Raw genomic sequence first — 19049 nt, 5'->3', positions numbered from 1 at the left:
TGGTCATATTGTCCTTGAGGGTGAGAAAAGCATAGGGAAAGACTAAGACACAAACTCTCTGCTTGCTGAGAAGTGTATTGTACACTGATGGCTTGAAGGTGCAATGTGGACATATATTTTGTACACTTCATTTTTTACTGTATTGGATATTGTTGCCTTGTTCTGCCAGCTCCTGTCCTTCAGAGGTTTTTTTCCTTCCAGAATGCAGAAAGCAATCTTTTACATGCAGAGCACTTGGGATATGAAATGAGTTATCTTGGTTGGTTCTTGCTTCAAAGTGTCCTTGTTTAGATTCACAGGGAGAATAATGGAATCTTAATTCCTTCAATTTGAAAGTGTTAGGATTAAAAAAGATGTGCTGTTTTTTGATGTTCTTCATTCTTTCAGAGCTACTGCCAGCAGCATCTCTCCAACTTGATCATTCTTCAAGAGAAAGCTGCAAATGAAATATCTGCCAGCTTTCAGAAATGGAGCTACGTTAAAGGAAGAAGGTGTTTCTCTTTCTCTCTCTCCCTTTTTAATCTGTAAAGTAGAATGTTTTGCCTGCTCTTTGAAACAGTTATTCCAATGATAAGGATATAATTATATAGCTTCTCAGTGCTTATGTAAATGCATTTTACAACACAGCTTGGAAACTGGACTTCTGTTAGTCGTCATTGCCTCTTGCATTTTGGTCAAACTAGAAATGCATTTTAAACTTTGTCTCTTTAAAAAGAGCAGGGGAAGAAAGCTGTTTTTAACTACCAATATACATTTTGATCATACTGATAGATATAAAAAAATTACTGGAGAGATGGAAAAAAAATAATCATGGAAATATTGCGGTAGAGTGCACTCCTGGAATTTTATATATGGATTTTTTGAACTTGAAACAGAAGTTTCCAGGGACACTTGGAGTGTGGATTGTGGACACCAGAAGCAGTGGTATTTGTTCTGCTTTTTGGAAAGATGGGAACACAGACCTTATTTCTTTGCTGGCTGGGGTTGGTTGTATGTAGTTCCCAGAGATGCATGTCGAGACAGAAATATCCTGGCTCTTTGTTGGAGAGCAGAAGTGAAGTGAGGTTCCTGCTCTGCACATGCATGTGAACAAGCTTGTGTACCACATTTTGGGAATTTTTTTATTAGAGAAGAAAGACAATATATAGACTTTCAGTTTGAATTCAGCTTTTCAGGAGATCTGGTGTTTTTCCCTGGCATTTAAATATGTTGTAACTTTACAAAAGCTTTCCATGTATCTCATTCTGCTTTTGAGACCATTTAAGTATGTGTTCTGAGGCTTCTGGGATCTCTTGGCATGGCTTTTTCCAGCTCATCATTTATTACAGTGCCAAGATATCCTCAGGTACCCCACCTTGCTTGATCTCCTTCTGTATTCATTCTTGGACTAAGAAGAAATATTCCCGCCCCAGTCAGTTTTTGGCAGTTTATAATTTTATTTAAAATGCTTCCATATTTCTGGAAGAGGTGCCATTTTGCAGATGAGAAATTGTATATATGTAATATCAGAATGCTTATTTAGGAGCAGTGTATATCACCATGAAGAAAAATAAACTTACTCCAGTTATGAATTTCAGGTATCTACATAAGGTTTAACCAACAAAATACCATCCCAACTTCAAGTGCTGCTATAGGCACTGAGAATCGACTTGCAGAATTATATGGTCTGTTATATGAACATGTTAAAACTGGCAGTTCTACTAAGGAACCTAAAATACCCCTTAAAGTTGAATTTAGATTTGAATGTTTGTAACTTCTTGGAGGTTGTAAAAAACAATGGAAAAATCAATGTTCAGTTCATTGGTGAGCTGAGTTGACAAAGGAGTTGGAAATCCAATGCCATCTGTTTTACTAGATCCTGCCTTAAAACAGCACCAGCAGACTGTGTCAGTCTTGAAGCACCACTTGATATATTATTAGTTGCCACAAAACAATCCATTCTTGAATCCTGCTATCTGTATTTCTTGGGGTAGATGGTCTCACTGAAGACAAAGGAAAATGTTACACATGGATTAAAACTGTGTTGGGATGTGATAGATCTTTGAATCTGCAAGCATAATATTGTTGGGGAAGTGATAATATATCAAAGGGAAAATTAATTATGTAGGGGTTTTTCCTAGCACCTGGAGCTCATGCTGTTGCTGCTTTTGCTGCTGGCTAGCTGTTGTTTTTCATAAATCACTCTGTAGGAAAAAAATTAAATCCAGTGAAATAATGGAAAAAAGAAGTCATGGCTAGGAAGGAGGAAAGCAACATCTAAATATTAAACTACCACCCAACAAGTTCAGAATCTTCAGGAATTTCCATCTTCCTTGGCATGTTTCCTTGGCTTACAGCTTGGAAAAGAAATCTGCCTAGATATCCTGGACTGAAAAATAGTAATATCATCCTATGTTCACCCCTCAAAAAGCAAGCAAAAAATGAAAAACCACCACCACAAAAACCAAAACCAAGCCAAACCAACCAACCAAAGAACCTGATCACAACTAATAAATGAAATAAATTAATCTAATCCTGTGCTTTATGGTTTCACCTCTGACCTTCATGAGGGCCTTTTATTCACTCCAGGGACTTGCACTGATGCATGCAAATGGTACCATTCAGTGAGATCTGCGATGTTTTCTTTCCATTGTATTTGATCCTGCCAGCTCTCATCTGGGCATTTGACTTGCACCTGCCAGTGCTGCAGAGCTACTGTTTGTAGCATCTTGTTTTTGATCAGTGGTGAGGGATTTAGAAGGATGGGAGGGATCTTAATTCCTAAACAAGTGCCTCTTTCGGCCAGATTTGTGAAGATGTCAAGTAAGTGGCAGCATTATTTTGAGTATATTTTATTTATTCTTGAGTTGGGGACCATGGAGTTCCTAGCAGGAGCGCTGTCCTCTTTTACACCCATAATAACCAGTGTTTACAAGTGATTTTTGCATGCTGAAAGTGCTGAAGAATCAAGGCCTAAGAAAGTAATGAAATAAAGCTTCTAATATGGTATGTTTATTTTCTCTGTTTGGGTTATTTAGCAGGCAGTTTATTTATTAGGACAGTTATGGTGCCTTTAACACATTTTTGGGTCAAGGCTGACTGGGTGATTATTTGTTCAGGTTATCAAATATATTTCAAGGAAAGTAAATGCAAAGATCAAGGATTGAGGTTTTCCAATGGACCTTTTGGTGTATTTTCTGTGACTTTTCTCTCAATTAGATGTATTATTTGACTTTTATCATCACAGAGAATGTAAAGGATGATCTTTGATTTTATCATGTGCGTTGTTGGTTCCTGTGAGAATACCACCATAAATGTATTAATTTTTTTCAGCCAGTTTAATGTAGTCTTTGGTTGTATATAGAAGGAAAATGCTCACAAGAGTCTTTTGTAGTGGAACAGGGGAGTTTTTCAAAATTTGTTATGCCTGAGAGTGCAGAGAGAGTGTTATAATTGTCACTCCTTCCTGCTGCTAGCATAAACACTTGGATTTATCAAAACATTTGTTCTAATCAGCAAGAGACATTTATCTTAAAAAAAAGTTCTCTAGTCTTAGTATATATAACATACTATATACTTAGTATATTAGTGTAGAGATAAGTTTCTCTAGTTCTTTGTATATCTATATATACAAAGAATTTTATATCTCTACAATGTGTGTAGGAAACACTCTTCCACTGCCTGAGAGGAACGTCCTGTGCTTCAGCCGCAGATTTCTGTACAAGTATATTCTGTGCTCATGTGGGAGATGAGTTAGAAAAAAATTACTGGTTTATTGGCATTCTTTGTTGACTTTTTGTCTTTATATCACATGAAATCTGTAATCTTATGTTAAACTGGGGAATTTTTCATGCTGCTATAAACCAGCTTGCTTTCTTCATCATTCCAGTCTGTTTCCTACTGATGGATGTGGTTTAATGGAGTCACTTTTGTAGAAATGTTGCGATAAAGGAATCTATTTCTTTAGCAAAGCCAGTATAAAATGATGCAAACCACTGCTTAGGTATATTAATGTAATTGCTGTCTGCATAAATAACCTATTTTGTGTGATTAGAAAAAGTTAATCTAATAAAATCTATGACATTTGTATTTACCATCACTGTAGTTATATATCAGTTTCTCTAATCATAAGCTGGCAACTTTAATTTTTTATGGAAGGCCCCCTCATGCTAAAGTCTACAGATTTATGCTTTTCTTGTGCTTCTAGTAGGAGGTATACCCAATGGTTACTTGGAATTGTCTTGAGATTTGTGCTAACCTTCCTGTCTTCCCCCCTTACCCGTCCCACATTGCCCTCAGTGGTGTGAGGTTACTGATGAGCTCTCCCAAGTAGTCTTTTTTCCAGGCTGAGCAGCCATTGGTTTCTTGGTCTCCCTCATTTAACAGAAGTGACTGGAATTATTCCTGCCTGTTACAGTGAGCTCATGGGCACTCTGTGCTCCCTTCCCCAGAACCCTGTGACTCTGATCAAGATAACCCTGGACCCCTCCTTCCTACCCCAACAGGGTTGGCGGAGAGCCAGTGAAGCCCACCCCGTCCAAAGTCTATATAGACCCCTGACATTTTCTGTTCGTCCTCTTTTGCCCCACTCTCCCCTTGGACACCACAGAATAAAGAGAGCTGAACCAACATATATTGGGGTAAGAGCCTCTTTTGGAAATCTTTGCCATCTCCTGATATTCCTCCCCTCACAGCCTTGTATCTCTGGGCTAGCCTAATATTCAGGGGGCTGTGTGAGGGGGGGAACGTCACCTGCCCACGGATGGGACTTGTCATTTCTCTTTGAACTTTGCAAGATTCCCACCACTTCACTCTCCAATTTGCTGAAATCCTTCTGAAATGTTTTCCAAGATTACTTTCTTCATCCCCTTCCTATGGATTGAAGTGGGGACTGGCTGATCTCTTAATTGCTTGGATTGTCCTTCTTGCCCTTCTAAAAGTGACGTTTGATTTCTTATGGTCCTTGAGAAACTCTGCCAGTTGCTGTGACCTTTCGTAGATTGAGGACACCCTCAAGATGGCATTGACCATCTCTCTCAACACTTTTGGGTAGATCCAATTAGGCCCCAAGGCCTTGACCATGTAAAGTTTAAGTCTGATTCTAACTAGATCCTTCTCCAACACAGTTAAGTCTTCCTTTTTCCAGACTTTCCCATTGGTCTCAAGGATCTGGAATTTCTGAAAGCAGGTCTTAACAGTGAAATACATCATCTTTATCTATGTCCTTTGCCACCAGGTCCTTTTCACATGAAGGATCCACATTTCCCCCGGTTTTCTTTGTGCTGTTGGCACTTTTGTAGCAGTGCCAGCGGCACTTTTCTTGTTCCTTTCCCTTCTCTTGCCAGATTCAAGGGCTTTGACTTTTCTAACTCTGATAAGTAAATTATGGACAGGAACAGTATGTTGCAGGTTGGCTGTTTCACAGAATCATCAGTGAATTCTGAAAGCTTCTGGATAATGGGACACACAAAAATTAGGGGCAGGGATGAAGTAAATTTGAAAAGGGTAATTTGAGTGCAAGGTCATTTGCAATAGCCTTGAAGTAAAAATATGTCTGGAGGTTCAAAGGCAAATTTTGGTTCCTTTTTAAAAAAATTTCCCAAATCACATATCCTGATCCAACATTTGGTAAAATCAGAATGTCATCTTTGGTTTATACTGGGCTGCAGTGTATCCAGGGCTTAGAAGGAGATGATAAGAGTACCACTTGGATCTCATGGCATTCTTGGCAGGAAGGAGAGGCAGGTAGCAGGATAGCAACTTGTTTCTTATACCATTATTCCAAAGGACAGGAAATGCATAGGGAGAATCTGAAGAGATTTAAACAAAGCAAGAAGCTCGCCTGACCTTGTGATCATCTTGGATCCTAGTAGGGCAGAAAGATACAAGGCATACACTACAGGTCTGAGAAGTTTCAGAGGAGGAGACCTCCCCTACCAGAGCAGGACGTCACAGTAGCAAAGTCCCCACTATGCTTTACAGAGTGCTTCTAGGCTGGGCAGGCATCTGAATGCCATGCTCTTCCAGTGATTTCAACATTTTATATCATCGTGTTTTTATGTTGAGGAGCCTAAAACTTCCCTAGCTTTTTGTGCACTTTAACAAAAATTTGAAGTGCTGCATTGGGTCGTGGAAACCAGGCTAACATGTCCTTCTCTGTTCCTGAGCTTGGAACAGCCCTGTATCATTCCTGAGAGGTGATTGACTTAGAAACTGTTTGTAGAAACCTCCAGTAACAGCAATTTGCTAGTTGTCCTTGGTAAACTACTCCAATTCCCCATTATCCTTAACAAAAGAGAGGTTCTTTCTCTAAAGTTCCGTGTAAAAGTGTTTTACTACAGTCTCAGCTCATGAAAATTAGTCTGCTGGTGAGATGTGTGACTAAAAGATGAAATGCGCTGTCTTCTAAAAGGGTTCCTGGATGGAAGCTTTAATTTGGTTCACAATGTATACATTCATACATTTCCTTGGGGATTTTTTTCCTTTGGTATTTATCTTTCAGCTTTCCTTCAAGTGCATAATAAAGGACTATTAGTTGTTTGGGATTTTTTTTGAACCTATTTAATAATGTTAAGTGTTATCTTATATAGCTGTTGGACTTTTCCAGTTGTTGGACTATGCCACCTCCTAAAATGATTTATGGAAACCATGCTAGAATATGTCTCAGTTCTCTTTCAATCTGAACACTTTGGATTTCAATTCTGTTCAAACCAGGTCAGGCAGGCCTAAGGTATGGGGACCTGGTCTTTTCTTGGAGGTTGACTCACCAGAAGGTTGGATTGTGGGTGTGGTGGATGTACAGAACTTGAAAAACAATTTGGCCTCAGTTGCTTAGTTTGGAGACTAACTGAAATGACATGTTGTCCCTCTGAACTCTTATTCCCCTTATTTTGGCCTTTAGGTGCAAGGGGTTTAGGGGATGGTTGCAAAAATTGGTTTTAAATACCTACATCAGTGGACCCTACTTATTGTGGAAAAGCATCCACACACTGTCACATAGTGAAGTGTGTCTCGTAGAGCCTGAATTGCCTCTTTGAAATTGTGCCAGCTTGATAAAATGACATCATGTATCACAGGAGTTGAAAGTTTTCCCTGAGCAAACTCACTCTGAAGGGGAGGAAAGACTTGAAATATCACCATGACATTTTTTGTGAGGTTTTCTGTGAATGTATTTCTTGCCAAGAAGATCCCCCAGCACTTCCCACATACCAGAATGGCTCTGTTGGAAGCCCAGTATTCTGTTGTAAAATGGTTCAGAAGTTCAGCTGTTTTCAAAGTCTGAGCTGGGCTCAAACTGCAAAGAGAGGAGAGCACTTTATCCCTATGCCAGAGATTGTGTTGTGAGAAGGTGGACTATTGCTGTATTGATTATTAAAGTGCAAAGCTTTGAGTGCTAGCTACTCCTTATGCAAGAGATTTTGTATGTAGTTATTAGGCTTCATTACTTGGTTTTTAAGTGGATGTGTAGGGCAGTTGGACCAGTTGTCATCATCTAAGAACAACTCTTAAGATGAAGGCAAGCAATTTGTGCTTAATGTAGTAGAAAAAAGGGGAGTCAGTAGGAGGACTGGCAGGATGAAATAGGGGTAATGTGCTTGAGGCAGTAATCCAGAAAAAATGATTTTTACATTTTGAATGGATTTCAGGGGGAAAGATTGCTTCTGTCACAGACAGAAGGAAAGAGATTATCTTTCATCTCAGCAACAGTAATGAGGGACTGGGTGAGTGTTTTGGTCTTATGAATAGAACAGGAAGGGAAGGCACTAAAATGCTAAAGCAGGCAGGATTTTGAGCCAGTCCAAGGTGTATGGAGACAGGCAGAGGAGAAAGCCAAAGATGACACTCTGGCATCATCAGAAAGAAATGACTAAAGATGAGAAGGTGAAGGGCAGCTGCATGTTCTCTGCCATATCAGGGTGTGTTTTGCTTGACCAGCAAGAAGTTCCCTTGGGGAATTTGGCATTAGAATGTCTCTAACTTGACATTTTTTGTAGTGTTATATTATTGTCTTAACTCTGCAGTATGTTTGCAAACTCAGCTTTGCAAATTGCTGCAGCCCTGTCCCATAGAAGCGTAGCTCTCTCTTTCCCTGTAGGTTTGGATGCTGTTCAGAACACACCTCCAGTGAAATGTTTCATCCCCCTGGCAAGGGAAATGGGAACTATGATGATCTAACATAATAGAGTCTAGGCTGTGAAAAAGAATGAGCTAAGCCTAAATGCAGACATTTTAGGTTCTGGTTAAATATTGTTTCTTAATATACAGAACAGAAAAATGAACATTTACATATAAACAAATGTACTTTGTGAAAAGCATTGCTTACAAATAAGCTTATTTTTCTGTTAGAGTCAGAAGTCTATTTGTATTCATCCTATTTTAATCCCTATTTCCTGTTTGTTTTCACTATTTGTACACAGGGAAGGAAATTACTGTGTCTTATGGATCTTCCACACTACCGTTTGTATTTCTGCTAAGAAAAATTAGCCTTTAGAGCAGTGTAACAAAAGACATTTTTGCAGTGTTTTTGATGGCCTGCAAAGAAGTTGGAGCCAATAGAGAAAACACAGATAAAGGCAATTTTTTTTTTTCATAAAGTTCATGACAAGTAGGAAATGGAATAGAAATTGTGTGTTATAGAAGGCTTTTCACTATGTTGCAATTGTGATAAGCCCTGGACAACACATGGTAAAAAGATGAAGGAATGTTTCCATTAAAGCTTGCTCTTGCTTTGGGCAGGAAGCTTATACTGATAATAGTTTTAAATCTTTATATATATGTGTTTGTGTGTTTGTGTATGTATGTATATACTCAGCATTACAATTCTCTGTTGAAAATTATTTTGGTTTAATTAAGAAGTAATATTTTCAAGCAACTTACTTAATAATTTTACCTTCTGTCTTACTTTTACCCTGTCAGGCAGCTTGGTTTAAGGAATTCAACTGCTTTTGCTTAATGGCTTTTTTCCTCCCCTGCCGAACAGTGCTTTTTTTGTGTGGGCTCTTAGCACTTCAGGTGAAAAAACTAAAATTCCTGAAAACCTGTCTTTCTACTTGCTGAAGCAGTTTGTGAAAGTATTGATTTTCACTGCAATATTTTATAATTGTGGTCTATTTGCTTTGTCCCTACTTTTTCAAACTAACAATTTTTTCTGTAGAGGAATACCTCTAGTGATAAATGTGCTGGGTTTTTTGTGAGGTAACAGGTCTTTGATCACCTTGACTCTACAAGGAACAGCTAGAGCAGCATGTAGCCCAGGGCTGCAATTTGTATGGAGCAGGCCTGCTGTATTTTTCCTGGTTTTGGGCTTAGCTAGAGCCTGTGAAATAGCAGCAAATCTGGGAGCCATCTGGATTTGCTCTCTCTGCTCAGGCGAGGTCTGGGAATCCTGCATCACTCTTAGAGGGAGTGGTATTTTTTTTTTTCCCTTCTAATTGTGGTGTGGGAGAACCCCAAGTTTTTCCCAGGACTGTGAAAACACAAAATCTGCCTTTCCCAAATCTTTTAAGGTTGCCTTTTTTTTTTTTTTTTTTGTCCTGAGAAAAGTAATGAAAATCACCGCATAATGCATTTGGTTAAAACATTCATGTCAGCTGTGACTTGAACAAACCCTGAAGCTAACCTCACATGAAACCTACTTGTTTACTATAACTGAATGAAGGATTAATAAAATGATAAGTTGGTTTCACTGAGGTTTTCTAATCAGTTGAAAATGTTTGTTTATTACCATAATCATAATGAATAATTGCAGAGAATAATTTTGAACACTGTTGTATTTTCCCCTCCCAAAATGCAAAATACTAAATGCAAGTATAGAAAAGAGACAGAGTCCAAGTATGTAAGTACTGAGGAAAAAAAGATAAATAATTAAACCCTCCAATATTCACCTTTTCCTGAATGTTTATTTTGATTCAGGGTTACATTAGATCCTATTGTGAGTTTATCAACACATTCTATGTTGAAAGCAAAAATATGCTAAATAATTATCATTGCTTTGCCTTATGCAGCTGAGAACTTACTTCCTTGAGAAAACGGTGGTAGAAGTATGTTTCTTTTCTGTTGAAAGAAATCAGCATTTGTCATTTACATATGGAGGTGTTATTCTAAACACTTTCAAACATCCATTTTCTGCAGAGGACTGAGTTACAGAGGTGAAAAGCATTGACTGAGAAAGCATAACAGTGAACAGTGCCTTGTCTGTCTTTCTTCTTCTCTCACCACCACGCCCCCCCCCCAAAAAAAAAAAAAGTGTCAACAATTAATAATCATGTATTGGTTATCTGCTTGCAAAACCAGTGTTGATATGAAGCACTTAACTTCACCTGTAAAGGAAATTAAGTGTTGATAGCAGTGGGTAAACTCTGAAGTTTATTATAATAATTTATTACCAAAATTGCCTTTTGTAAAATGGTTTAAAGTGGACTTTTAAAAGATGACCGCTCATGGTAATCCAAACAACACAAAAGAAAATTACATTTCTACTGCTAAGGACAAAGCCAGAGAATTTCTGACTTGCCCCACTGAATGTGTTTTGTTTGGCTTTCTCCTGAAGCTGGGGCACTGGGACAATCACAGTCTGGAGCAGTTGCCCTCTTACTCAAATTGAGAATGGGGGTTGTACATGTAAATTCTATTTGATGACAATTCAACAAAAGCAGATTTCGTAATAAGCCTATAGAAGCATTTCATGCAGACATGGTACTTACCTTAGCCTTTTGATACTATGTTGTAGTTTATGATGGTGAAAGTTTAAACATTTTGACTCCTAGAGCATCTAAATCATGTAAATATTTGCTAAATTTCAATGACATGTGAAGTCTGGAAAAAAATCGTTCAAGTATTTACTTCCAGTGTGCTAATGTAGCATGCTTATTCTGGTATGATAATCTTATCATACTGATGTGTGAAGTGTCAAAATGATGGGTGAAGGTTTTCCTGTAATCTGAATGGTCACGTTTAGGTTTTCAATACCTGTTTTTCAGAGGTTCCTCTGTCTTTTCAAATGCCCAAAAATGTCTTTTAGTTGGACAGCACTGTTGTCTTCCTTTGCAACGGGAAAGTTTTGAATGTTTCCACTACTAAGGCATTCCACTGAGCAAGGTGGTGGACATTAAAACATGATCTGCTAATAGTCTCGGGCAGGAGGCTTTTCCAGACACAGAAACCTAACTGTCAGAATCAAAGGCAATGATTTTTGCTTCCTGTTTCCTAACACTCCACAGAATCTTTTGTGACTCTGACCAATGCGATTACACTCAAAACAGAGATGTTGCAATTTGTCACTGAGCTTTGGCAATGGGGGCTGATGCAGCAGACAAGAGGGAAAATCAAATGTTCTGCAGCATTAAAGTTCACTTGATAAGCTTTAAATGGTAATTTAGCAATCCATGAGCTTTTTACCAGGACTTGGAATGTTGTAGCTTGCATCAGCTTTCTTCTCTACAAAGACCTGAGGTGAAAGAGTTGTCTATTTGCCAATATCTTGTTTTCTTAGGAGACTCTTACCTAAAATTGTGTATGTTTGGAGATGGTTATTTAGTATTCAAAGCTTATAATTTGGGATTGATGAGACACATAAATTAAATGTTATTTGCTATTATCTGATGATAAATGAGAACTATGGCAAAAGGAACAGATTAGCCAAGCTTCCTCTGCCTTCTATTTTTAGGACTTGAGTCCTTTTCATTTGTTTTAAAAACTTGTGTTGTTGCTCTGACTTTCATTGTTTGATTAGCAAGTTTATGCTGTTGCTTGTTGAGTTTCTATGCCTATGAGTTAATTTATCTTCCTTTGCATTCTTCAGGTGGTTAAAGACAGAGTGAGTCAGTGTTTTGCAGGTGAAGGTTTAGACAAGTTCTGGATAAAATAATAATAAAGGCTCTGTCTAGATTTTTATCTTGGTGCAGCAGAGGCAGACAGTTGAGAGATAAATATGAATCTGGGTGGTCTTGATACTGGAGACTGCCATGAACATGGATGTTCCCAGCTGGGGGACAGGGAGGAAAAAAAGTTCCTGAAATTATGAAATGCATGTATTGAACAACAATATTGTGCTATGCAAGAAACCTGTCTTGGTTGAAACGCAATCCAACCAGCTATTTTACCATTACTTACCTTAAATGCAGCATCAGGTAACACTAATTCAGTCAGGAGTACCTTGTTTGCTGTGGGTGTAGAAGAACTGTCCTGCAGGAGTAAAAACCTGTGGAGTTAAGCCAAACACCCCTCTCATATATTTATTTCTCTTTTAGCAAATGGTATTTGAATCAGTTCAGTGACATGGAGAAGTTTATGGAAAAGTGAATTACTAGAGCTGTAACGGAGGTGATTTCATAATTTATTTTTAGTCACTTTGGATTGAGAGTTTCTAAATGAGGGTGGGGGTGACAAAGGAAGGTTTGCTTGAAGTTGGGTTAAGCCAAGGCTATCTGTATTTGTCTCAAGCCCGGAAGAGCTGGCAAGAGAATTGAGTGAACTTTGTGAACTTGCACAGACCTGACCCTTACTTAACACACTCACACACACACGCTCACACAAATGCATCCTTGAATACTTTCTCAGCCTTACACTCCAGCTCGTTTCTCTAACAGGCATACCACAATCCATTCCAGCCCACACTGGGAGGCTATGAAATAATTTTTATTCTAAAATTCCTGCTCCCTCCTCCTCTTTAAATTTCCCATCCACCCTCTGCATGTTCCCATTGTGGGGAAGGATGAGTGCTGTTTTCTCTTATCTCCTTGGCTATGAGGGTAGTTTCACAACTGCTGCATGTTACAGTTCTTCACCTACCACAGACTTAATGTATTAAAGTGGGCCAAATCTGGCACTCCTTATCCCAGACAAATGTTTTATTGAAGTGTTTGGGAACTTTGCCTGGGACTCTATGAGATTGCAGGCTGTGGTATTTAAAATAGGTTTCCACAGTCACTTGATTTGGTTGAAGTATTTTTTTTTTCAGTGGATGTAGCTTAATCAAGGCAGTGCTTTCAAGTCTGAAATCATCTCTTATAAAGTTACATGGGAAGAGGTTTGAAATACCTCACTCAATGTTTTCACATCTGCATTCATCACTTCCCAGCCATTTCTACTCTTTGTTTTCTGTTTGAAGGCAAACCCTAAGAGAGATGTCATTTACTGTCCCCCTTCAAGGTTAGGCTGGACAGTCTTGGATCCTGAAAGGAGAAGTTATGGCAGCTTTTTATTTGGTACAACTGATTGTCTGCAAGTGACGTGTGAAACAGTCTAGCTGAAATTCTGACTTTATAACACTAATAAAAATCTTCAGGGTAGAAGAGGGGGATTTAAACCCTCTTTGCATGTGTAGACTTATGCCTGCATTCTCTCACTCTATGATTGATGAAGCAGTAGGATAAACACAAGATAAAAATGACTTCATTTGGGGAGGGTAAGTTATGCTGGTTTTGATCCACTGGGGGCAAAATAGTATCAGGGTGAATTGTCAGTGAGGGGAGGAATTGGTCTTTGGAGTTTTAGTTCTGATAGCCCCATATGTTTCTGAGCAGGAAACACACTTTTGACCATACAGCATTGCATTTGCTAGAAAACCCATAGGTGGTAGCAAACCTGTGACCTGGGGGGCTTTTCTATATTTATAGTAAGAAGATGATAGATTTATTTCTTTTAAGACTTCAAAGGAAGAAAATGAAAGGGAAAAGGTTAAACTCTGTCAGAACCCACAAAAATATGGATATGTCAGCTCTTGAACAGGGTGTGCAGTGTGTTCTGTGCAGTGAGGTGCTGTTGTAATCAAGGGAAATGTAAAGAAATGAAGTATAGCAGACATCCTGTATTCCCATTAAGCAGTTAAAAAGATTATTAAAATAAAACCTTCTCTAAGAATGAAAGGAATTAGGAAGTTGTTCCTTCATTGACTAAACATTTGTTTCTGTTTGAGCCATCATTCATTATAAGAGTGTAGGAAAGGCCGTGCTAGTAGCATGATCTTTCACCCTCTGCTTCTTCAGTGATGCTGATGTCTCAAGTGTCTTTGTAAGAGCCTCATGCTCAGGTCAGATCTGCAGATCTGCCTCACTGGCCCTCTGATCTGCTCCAGCTTGCAGATTGCAGCAGAAGAAGTGCCATCTCCAAAAGGGATGGGAACTCCTTTTTTTCATCCTCAAACTCAGAAGCAATTTAACAATCTGGTGCAGTACTTGTAGCTGGAGAGAAATGGAAGAACAAATAAATTACTTTCAGTTGGACTGCAGAGAGGCCACAAAGTCTTAGAGCATTTAGGTTTTTGTGATGGGAGGAAGTGGAGGCAGAGGCTGAGGATTCTGCCTAGTGAAGATGCCACAATGCTGCAGTTGCAGTAGGTTGGTGTGATGGCTCTGGTAATCTTCTGCTGCTGTACCCTTTTCCAGCTGAGTTTAAAAAAGGTTTACCTCTAACTACTCTGTCTCCCAAAACTGCTAAATGCTTCAATACTACTTTTTTTTTTTTTTTTTCCCTGTGAAAACCTTGGTGGGCCTCTCTGCTATTTGCTGACTTCATGAGTTCTCTTGACATTGTTGTCTTATCCCCGACTGCTTGGTGACTTGTTGCCAGTAGTGCTTGTCCTCACAGCTCATGCAATGGATGCATGAGCAGAAGAGTGCTCTTGTTTACTTCCCTTCCCTGTGTTTTTAACAGAAGTTCATGATGGGCTGTTGAAGTTACCAGAAGTATATTATGCTATAAAAATGTACCTTTTTTTTTTTTTTTTTTTGAAACTAGTGGCTCTTTTCATAGTGTGTACATGAAAGAAGAAGCTGGGGTAAATGATTAGTAGCACAACAAGCAAAAATAAACCTCTTCTTTAGATTTTTTGAAAAAAATGTATCTGTTTTCTGGAGTTTAATCTGTGCCAAGATTTCTGTTTGTGCCTTTCTTGCTTACTTGCATTGTGCTGTTCCATCTCCAAAGATTTTTTTTTTTTTTACTGTATTCAAATTTTTCCCAGTTGTATTGTATTTTCCTTTTTTTTCTACCTGAGAACAAAACTTCTGTTTCTGACGTGTCTTCATATTTTGTTCAACGATGGAAAAAACTGAATGTGTTTAACTAGTGGTTGAGTTTCTGCTGTTCAGCTCTTTTTCATACTTACTTTTACAGGGTGATTTGTACAACAATTAACATTCCTCCAGGCTGAGAAGAGCTCTAATGGAAGGCTGTCTGTGAGCTGAGAGAGCAGCAGAAGTGGTCTGGAAGTAGAAAGATTAAACAGTGAGGTTAAACAGGTCAAATGAGAAGTAACAGTCAGTTGAAAAAAGTGCATAGTACAGGGGATTAAAAGAAGGGATGAAGTTTAATGGCCAGGCTTTGCAATGAGGTTGTTACATGTAGGTAATGTGTCTTTGTTTTGACATCAGTATACAGAAGTTTGGCTTTGTCCCTGAAGCTCAAAATGTTATTTTGTAGAAATACAGAAACCTGATTTCTTGCATACTGCCTTTACTACATACCTCTGACTTACTGAGCTTCTAGCACTCTCTGTGGAGGCAGTTTCAGACTTCCATTCACTGACAAAGTAAATTCCTTCAGCTGGCAAAGGCTGATGGAATTGCTAATGGTTTGCAATCTGTCTGTGCTTTTTCACAGGTGCACACAAATGCAATTTCAGTAATAAGACACCACAAATACTATCAGCATGTTTTTCCTTCTGCCATTACAAGCAGAATCCAAGATCAGATAATGGAAATGTCATGTTGACCTGTGCTGCCTCTGAAACAATTCTGACTCTTGGCTTCGTGAGTTAGTTGTCTTTAACTACTGAGGCAGATTTCTTGTCTCTGATGGTAAAACCAAATTTTCCATCATGTATTATTAGAAATGAATGTTATGGAAGACCTTGATGACTTTTGACTAAAAATTGTTCTACTACCCATGACTTGAAAAAATACAAATAAACTATTTAGCTTATTTTTGGTACACTTTGTAGCTGAAATGCATTAGCAGTGGATTCCAGGAAGGAGCAAAGTTGAAATGTGTATTATACTATTTTATCTTATTCTTTGTAGATGACTTTCCCATATTAAAAGGTAACAGGGCAGACTGGGAGCATAAATGTGTGCTCTGTGTGACATAAGAGTGAGAACTGGAGGGTGCAGGCTGGGTGGGACTTCATTTCTCTCTGAGAGGAGCTCTGACAAGTCTGGAGGAACTTTTGCACAGGATATTCCGCGGTTTTGCTACATATCACCTCAGCAGGCACTACTATAGTAGTGAAGAGAAAAAAGAATTTATTACTTTTCTAAAATTCATTGAGCCTTTGTGATTTTTGATTCTATGCTAATGGTTTTCCATTTTACACACAAACATCTTTCCTTGTCTTATGTGTAATGATAATGAATAATCAGGAAATGGCTTCATAGGTGATAAAGAACATTACAAAAATCCTGCTGTGAATTAACTGTAAACTAAATTTTGTTGAAATCATCAGCTTTGGCCACAGCTCTCCTGCTGTGTTTCATCCTTCCTTCCTCCATTCTCTGCTTTCTGATAGGCTTTTCAGCCTAATCTTTGCCAATAAAGTATAAGGCATTGGAAAGAAAATGGAGTTAATTGTATTTGGTATGTATGGTGGGTCGGGAAGGGAGGAGGAGAGATAAGGTTTCAATATCAAGAGCCAGCACCCATACTGAATATAGACATGCTTTTAAGTCTGTTTTATTAAAATAATTTCAAAAGCAACTCCTTCAGATATATTGGTTTTCTTGGCAAAGCACCATGATGATTTTTTTGAGATCTGAACTCTGGATGACATAGCACTGGGCCTGTTAAAAAACCCTTTTTCCCTCCCCCTTCCTTGTATGTTTATCCTCCTCTGCCCCCTAAACCACTGACCAACAAGCAAAAGCCTCAGAACTATCTGTTCCTGCCTTGATGTTGGAATAGCTTTTCCATTTTTTGCAAGGAAAGGTTTATGGAGAGTTTAGGACCTGTGTCTCCAGGATCTTTCTTCAGAGCTTGCTGAGCCATCTCAGAGCAAATTGGTGTTTTTATGTAGTGTAAGACAGAAATATCAGCTCAAAAATCAAGTCATGTTCAATGCTAATTTCTGACCTGCTCCACACAGAACTGCAAGCTCCATCTATGGGCATTGGAGGTTTTGGTGGACCACAGAAATATTGATGCCTGCTGTGCTGCTGCTGCTGCCCAGGCCACCTTTGATGAAACAAACTGCTTGGCACATAATTTACATCTGAAGGACGTTGTTTCTTGCAAACTGGGGATGTCTGCCTCTAAATCCATTTGGTTGTGTTCTCCCCAGCCTGTTTTGGGGAGCCAGGAAAAAATGGTGGAAATCAGAGCATTTAGGGCATGTGTTTCCTCATCATCTCTTTGATTCTGTTATGTTTTCACAAATTTTTTTTTCAGCTGATGAGGTTTTTGGTGTTTTTTTTTTCCTTTTTTTTTCCCGATGGGTGACATTCCTGCCAGAAAATACCAGCCAGAGTTGGGAAAGAAGTTTCACGGAAATATATTGTTGTACTAATACCAGAGAAAATTTCCAAGCATGATCTGAATGCAGGGCTTGATTTCTTTTGCTATGGGTCAGAGGAGCATAAGCTGTGCCTTTCATCTGTGTAGTGTTCAATTCTGCAACAGAAATGCTTGGTATTTAGTATTTGGTATTTTATTTTAACTATTTTTCTGCTGAAAAATATTAAAGATCAAAATAGTGCCCATTTTGGTAATAATGCAGTATCTTGCCCAATCTTAGAAGTTACAAAGCTCTTGGCAGATGAAGGCTGTGAGTTTTTATCTCTGGAAATTTCCGTTCTAGCTATATAACTTATGGCAGAAGGTGAGATTCAGGATGACATAGGTTAAGAAGAATTTGATATGTTAAGTGTTGCAAGAGGCATTGTAGAGAATTTGCTTCAATTGTCACGGTTTTTGATGGGAAGAAAATTAAATTTACTTAGTTTTTTGAAGTTAACATTGCACAAGGTTGGAGTCTAAGTATCCTGAGACTTTACTGAATATTTGATATCAAATATTATTCATAACTGAGCTACTAAATAAACTTTGCATAAGAAATTTTGAGATATGCAAGGCAGCTTTCTTAACAGTGGCAAAAGATATATTCCTAATCGTGTGTTGTTAAATCCTACCCCATGCATTAGGTTGGCTATGGCAAAAGCTTTGACACAAATCTATTTCTTTCTTCTGAAACTGATGGTCTCTTCCTGAGTTCAAGATATTTTAATGATTTTTATGCTTTATCTTTTAAAAAATGATGGCTGAAGATATGACAGATTTATTCTTCTTCCATAAATAGGTTATGATTAAACTCATAGTTTTAGCTTATTTCTGAGTAGCTGCTAATTTTTTTTGAGGGCTGTGTGTAATGGACTAATTGTTGCCAGAATTAATTACACCTATAAGGAAAGTTTATAGATAAATGGAAGCTGTGGAACAGAGGAAGCTGTTTCCTTTTTGAAATCTGACCACTGATAATGTCTGGAAACCTGAAAGCTGATGCACTATAGTTTTGTTCTATACTCATTATATTCCCTGGTGCACATAAATATTTTTTTTTAAGAATGAAAACTGCAAGAATGCAATAGGTTATTTTAATTATTAATTTTTTGCTTGTGTTTTCTTTAAAGGATAAAAATGGATGCAAAAGATAAAATTATGTGTATTGTATACAAAGTCCCTCCTCTGAACACTTTGAAGCAGAATACTTCACTGGCCTGTGCTCGGAGTCATGGTTGAACTACAACTTGATATTATAAATGCATTTAAGAGTGTATAAAGATTTAAGACTGCAGACATTGTTGGATGTCTTTTGCTGTCACCAGCAAAGGTAAAATATTGTTTCCTTTATTAAGCCCTTGTCCATTGATAGTTGTTATTCAGATTATACCTAAGATATAAAAAAATAAAAACAGAGCAAATACCACAACAGATATTTATCTGGCAAGTTGTGGAGGTTGTGCAACTCTTCCCCAGACATGGAGGTAGGTGCTAGTCTTTAATGAAATGAGCAGCGAGTTCTACTCAGGGATTTCTCTTCTGCTGGATTTAGCGACCAAATCTTGTGGACTTTTACGTGAAGA

General features: G+C 38.2%; 1 long non-coding RNA gene across 1 annotated transcript in view; it reads left to right on the top strand.

Annotated features, from left to right (window-relative positions):
• Positions 1-18620, top strand: part of LOC110483451 (uncharacterized) — a 126561-nt gene extending 107941 nt beyond the window's left edge. The window contains exon 4 of the long non-coding RNA XR_002467570.2: positions 18597-18620. This is a non-coding gene — a long non-coding RNA (uncharacterized LOC110483451). The remainder of the gene's footprint in view (positions 1-18596) is intronic.
• The last annotated feature ends 429 nt before the right edge of the window (positions 18621-19049 follow it).

This window comes from Lonchura striata, chromosome 1 (genome assembly GCF_046129695.1).
Source record: "Lonchura striata isolate bLonStr1 chromosome 1, bLonStr1.mat, whole genome shotgun sequence".
Classification (NCBI taxonomy): Eukaryota; Metazoa; Chordata; class Aves; order Passeriformes; family Estrildidae; genus Lonchura; species Lonchura striata.
Note: the sequence above shows the minus strand (reverse complement) of the source record. Positions and strands in the feature narration are given on the sequence as shown.